General features: G+C 43.9%; 1 long non-coding RNA gene across 1 annotated transcript in view; it reads left to right on the top strand.

The window, feature by feature from the left end:
• Positions 1-1,344: 1,344 nt before the first annotated feature.
• Positions 1,345-6,000, top strand: part of LOC309371563 — a 170,659-nt gene continuing 166,003 nt past the window's right edge. Inside the window, exon 1 of the long non-coding RNA XR_014169201.1 lies at positions 1,345-1,384. This is a non-coding gene — a long non-coding RNA (uncharacterized lncRNA). The remainder of the gene's footprint in view (positions 1,385-6,000) is intronic.

Here is a 6,000-nt window from a genome sequence, read left to right as displayed (position 1 = left end):
GCATTGACAGTTGGAAGGCAACGCCCGGAGAGCAGGAGGAGAAATGCATCTGGAGCAAATAAGATATGCAGGTTTGACTGATAAGCGAAAGGAGTGCACTGCCAAAATGCTCTGGCAACACCCAATGAGGCCATAAGGCAAAGGGGGGAATATGATATGATACGTTACTGGTGGTGGGGTGGTTGGGAGGTGCTGCTAGGGTATAAAAACTGCTTGCTTACGTGTTTTAGGGGCCCCCAGCCTTTGGAAATAATTCCGCTGGTGGTCTCTGCGCAGATCACAATAAACTTTTTCTCCGAAGGAACTGAATCCCTGGTGCTTCTTTGTCACCTCTGCGTCCTGGGTAAGCGGGCAAATGGATCCCAAGTAATTAAGGCTTCAGATCAGTTAACACTTATTTGTAGGTGCAGAATTCTGCTTGTAGTTTTAAAACAGGAAAATACTGAAATTGTTAATAATCATGGGCAGGTTCCCTTTAATTCATTTCGTTTATACAATGGTACCTCGGGTTACACACACTTCATGTTACATACGCTTCAGTTTACAGACTCCGCTAACCCAGAAATAGTGCTTCAGGTTAAGAACTTTGCTTCAGGATGAGAACAGAAATCGGGCTCCGGCAGCATGGCAGCAGCAGGAGGCCCCATTAGCTAAAGTGGTGCTTCTGGTTAAGAACAGTTTCAGGTTAAGTACGGACCTCCGGAACGAATTAAATACTTAACCCAAGTTACCACTGTACTCCACCTTTTCTCCAAGAAGTTCAAGGTGGCATGCATGCTCATCCAGTCCATGGTTATCCCTGCTCTCATCATGTGTTAGCTAATCACGTTCCATAAGTGCATCAAGGAGCCACAGCGATGAGCTACACACGCCTCTGTTGACACCTTCCACGAATTGAAGGATGATCTTCCAAAGTGGACAACTTCCTGTCCTGGTGGAGCTTAGTCGGTAGAGCTTGAGACTCTTAATCCCAGGGTTGTGGGTTCAGGCCCCACGTTAAGCAAAAGATTTCTGCATTTCAGGGGGTTGGAGGAGATGACACTCAAGAATACCCTCTGACATTTCTCCGATGAAAATAGGGACGTCTTATTCCATAATGATAATTTTACTATTTACATCCTCCACATCTTATTGGGTTGCCCCAGCCACTCTGGGCAGCTTCCAACATATATAAAAACATAGCAAAACATTAAACATTTTTTTAAAAACCAACACTTCCCTATACAGTGGTACCTCGGGTTACATACGCTTCAGGTTACATACGCTTCAGGTTACAGACTCCGCTAACCCAGAAATAGTGCTTCAGCTTAAGAACTTTGCTTCAGGATAAGAACAGAAATCAGACTCCGGTGGCACAGCACCATTAGCTAAAGTGGTGCTTCAGGTTAAGAACAGTTGATCGCCGAAGAATTGATGCTTTTGAATTATGGTGCTGGAGGAGACTCTTGAGAGTCCCATGGACCGCAAGAAGATCAAACCGATCCATTCTGAAGGAAATCAGCCCTGACTGCTCACTGGAAGGACAGATCCTGAAGCTGAGGCTCCAATATTTTGGCCACCTCATGAGAAGAGAAGACTCCCTGGAAAAGACCCTGGTGTTGGGAAAGATGGAGGGCACAAGGAGAAGGGGACGACTGAGGACGAAATGGTTGGACCATGTTCTCGAAGCTACCAGCATGAGTTTGACCAAACTGCGGGATGCAGTGGAAGACAGGAGTGCCTGGTGTGCTCTGGTCCATGAGGTCATGAAGAGTCGGACACAACTAAACAACAACAACAAGGAAAAGTGGGACATTCTGAGATCAAATAGGAAACCAGGATGGCTTCTTTAAATCAGGGATGTCCCTGGAAAATAGGGACACTTGGTGGATCTGGTATCTGTGATCAGTTGCATGCTAAGGCTTTATGGGGTAAGGGAACAGAAAGAGTGAAGTAAGAGCTTCTCTGGTTTTCTTCATCTTCCAGCGCTTGCATCCAGGAGTCTCCAGATCAGAATAGATGCTTGTTAACTAGCCAATGTCACCAAATCTCCCTGCAAACAAAGCAGGATGGGTGTTCAATGAACAGGTTGTCTGGAAGCACCCAAAGTCGTATCCATTGTAGACCCATGGGAATCAAAGTCCTTTTTTCCAATAGGTGACGGGGGGGGGGGACAAAGTTGCCGACTTATAGATCACCAGCAGAGATATTGCTTCAAAAACAAGGCATTGAAAAAAATCCACCTTAAACAACAACAACAAAATGGGGGCAGGCACACATAGCTGAGAAACATGACTTTCCTAGTGTGATGCTCAGGAAACTCAACGCTGGAAAAACCAGTGACAAATGAAAGAGAGATTTCCAAATCTGAACTGTAATTATTTAACCAGGTGGGCCGTCTTTTCCTAATGATCTTTTCCATGAAAGCCGAATAACTAATGAGGGTCCTAAAGAAACCTTTGTCTTTCCATGTACTAATGATCACATTTATAAATATGCAGAGAGGGGGCCCCCCCATGCATGTTGCTAATGATAAGTAATTAAGCACTAGGCATGAAAAGCTACAGAGAAAGGGTCATGTTAATGCAGGGAGAAATTAAGAATGCAATAAAATAAGTTGTCTTGCAAAGATTAAACTTTTGGCCTCTGCCATTTTTGGTATGAAAAAGCATCTTTCTTTGCAGTTAAAAAAAATTTCTGGGTCTGGCACTCTGGTAAACAGAGTGCTCATTTTCTTTTCAGTTAATTTTATGTGCTTTGCTCAGTTAAAACAAAAAAAACCAAGCAATACACCATCCACAGAAACCAACGATCATCTCCCGGCCAAATTGCAGTGTCTTTAGAAAGAGAGTGAGAGAGTGAGGGAGCCAAATTTGCCATTAGTTATAATCTTCCCTCTCCAGAAGTGGTTTCTAACTTTTCTTGGCAGTGGAAAACAGGGACGTACTCAGATTAGAATCTTAAAATGTATCCCCAATGATGATCGTACTTGCCCCGAGAAGGTTTTCTCAGTCTGAGGAACCACCTCGAGAGTAAAACGTTTAATATAGCTTCTCTTATTGGACTCAAAAGGATCTGTGACCTTCACAGGACAATCCTAGGTATGTGATTGCAAAAGTAAATTCCAGCAAGTTAAATGTAGGGTGAGCAACAGGCCCTCTTATCCAGAGGACAGACTTCTGCTTAAAGGGCTGTCTGTCCAGGTTAAAAATAAAAATAAAACCTTTAAAGATATTAGGAGCCTTGAAGCTGCTGACCAGTAGTTTGCAGCTTGAGAGCAGGGGGAGGAGGCCCACTGTGGTGAGATGTATTGTGTTTGAATTACAGTATATCATGAGCGGCACTCCAAGCAAAATGGAGCTGGCTTCCCCAGAGCATAGGGTTGCCGTATTTCAAATCCAGACAGAATATTTGTGGAGCTTTTTTTTTGAGCAAAATCACAATTTTTTTTAAAAAATGCAGTTTTTGAGCTATTTGAATGGGAAAGCGGCAACTGCCGACGGGGGCTATATTACGTCCAGATTTTCCCATACATTTTCACGCTGGGATACTGCTGCTGACTGCTGTATTCCAGATATGTCCGGACATATGGCAAGCCTACCAGAGCAGGGAGCCTGCAACCCTTCAGCGCTTGTTGGACTGCAGCATGGCCAACAGTGAAGCATCATGGGAGTTGTAGTCCAACAACATCTAGAGAGTCACACTTTCCTTACTCTAGTACAGTGGTACCTCGGATTAAGTACAGTGGTACCTCGCAAGACGAAATTAATTCGTTCTGCGAGTTTTTTCGTCTTGCGAATTTTTCGTCTTGCGAAGCACGGATTCCCATAGGAATGCATTGAAAAAGAAAAAGGAAACAAAAACGTCTTGCGAAGCAAGCCCATAGGGAAATTCGTCTTGCGAAGCAACTCAAAAAATGAATAACTCTTTCGTCTTGCGAGTTTTTCGTCTTACGAGGCATTCATACCACTGTACTTAATTCGTTCCGGAGGTCCGTTCTTAACCTGAAACTGTTCTTAACCTGAAGCACCACTTTAGCTAATGGGGCCTCCCGCTGCCGCCGGAGCACGATTTCTGTTCTCATCCTGAAGCAAAGTTCTTAACCTGAAGCACTATTTCTGGGTTAGTGGAGTCTGTAACCTGAAGCATATGTAACCTGAGGTACCACTGTACTGTGTTTCTGAATCACAGCCTAAAACATCTCAAAACATTTTAGAACAGCTGCAAACCCTCACACAGCTAATGGTTTCAAGGTTGCCAGGAACAATATCACACCCTCCAACATTTAAGAATAGGGATGTCCTAAATAAATTGATGATGGTGATGATGTCCTAGTCACTCTGGGTGACTTCCAACATATATAAAAACATAATAAAACACTGAATTATTTTTTTTTACAGGGCTGCTTTTAGATGTCTTCTAAAGGTATAGTTACTTAACTGCTTGGCTCGGGGGGGTCACATAACTCCATGCCCTCCAACATTTCTCCAGTGAAAATAGAGATTGTTGAGAGTTTGCAAAAAAACAAACAACAACCCCAAAACTCAACAACTTATTTGCCCAGATTTTCACTTTTGGAAGTATGGCAACCCTACTTTAAATGCTGGCATCAAGCAACAGTATTTCTATATTGGGAGTAGGAAACCTGGTGACTCCAGATGTTGCTGGGCTCAAAAACATCTGTCAGCATGGCCAGTGCGCAGGGATGGGGATGGTAACGTCTCAGGGGCTACAGATTCCCTTCCCTGTACAAAAAGTTGTTTCTTTACTCAAATGCAAACGGACGGGTTTTGATTGATTTGCAAAAATTCACCTAGCACCTAACTGTGACAAACCTTCGAATCCACTGGGTGTGCTCAGACCAGGAGCTACTGCTGAACATAACTCAGCTTCATGTGCATTAAATACAAAAATATGCAGTGATGGGCTGGTGCTATCCCAGGACCCGGTGGTTAAGTGGGGACAAGACCAAGGAGGTCTTCAGTGGGATAAGAATGTTGAGACTCATAAGCAAATGTGCAAGATTGCCACAAAGGACCGTCGTGGCAATTACAACACAGAAGTTATTCCTGTCTGGTCTGCGTAGGAATTTTGTCATGTACAAAGTGCTCCTCAGAGTCCAGGAAAGCTTTTAGGAAGAGTCAAGCACAAAGAAGGGACTTTGTGGGTGTTTTCAACCCTACGTGTTGTTTGTAATTCCCAGCAAAGTACACTCAGACTATTAGGTCCGTTCCAAACTGCATTTTTCCTGATATTAAAACCAAGACAGCCGCTGTATATGAAGAGCCAGAACAAACATTTCTAATTTTTTATATATATGGAGGGAAAGCAGTTACTTAATATATATATATATTAAGGTGAAACCCATAAACTCTGGCCTTTGAAGATTTCCTTTAACACATTCCTATTAAATTTCCAAACTGACCTTTAATTACTTTGCAGACTGTTTCTGACACCCCCCTCCGGATTGCTTCCCTGACTCCAGAATGAAGCCCCATAAATAGAAAAGCTGTGTGTCCTTCCACAGGCAAGTGGAATATGCACATACGACAACCAGCCAAGTTGGTTTTAACTTTTATGGGCTGCGCTGCTCGGCCTCCCTGCTAAAGCTGTTTCATTTTGACTGAAGGGGTGGGGGCGGGGGAATCAAATAACCTGAAATAAACCCCTGCCAAAAAGGTCTGACCTGCAGCATGCAAGCCAAGGCAGTTGGGCTTGGAGAAGATCAATGGCTGTCATTGAGACGAGCGTCTCTCCCATCTTCCCACCCTTAGTGAGGCTGACAGATGTTCTTTCTTTTAATGCAGCATTAAGTCTAGTGGATCAGAAGAGCCGGGCAAAGTTTCCCCCCTTTCCTGTGATTGGCAGGACTCCCCTTCCTCAAATAGCCACAACTGAAACAGAGTGATTGCTTGGGGAAGGTCTGTGCGAAAGAACTACAAAAAATGTTTCGAAAAGGCCCTAGTAGCGTGGAACGAGGTGTGACAAGGCCGGCCTGTGTCTTCCAATGCAGGTAATAAT

The sequence above is a fragment of the Podarcis melisellensis genome (genome assembly GCF_964234715.1).
Source record: "Podarcis melisellensis genome assembly, chromosome: 6".
In the NCBI taxonomy this organism is placed as follows: domain Eukaryota; kingdom Metazoa; phylum Chordata; class Lepidosauria; order Squamata; family Lacertidae; genus Podarcis; species Podarcis melisellensis.
The sequence above is the reverse complement of the archived record's forward strand: the minus strand, read 5'-3'. Positions and strand labels throughout refer to the sequence as shown.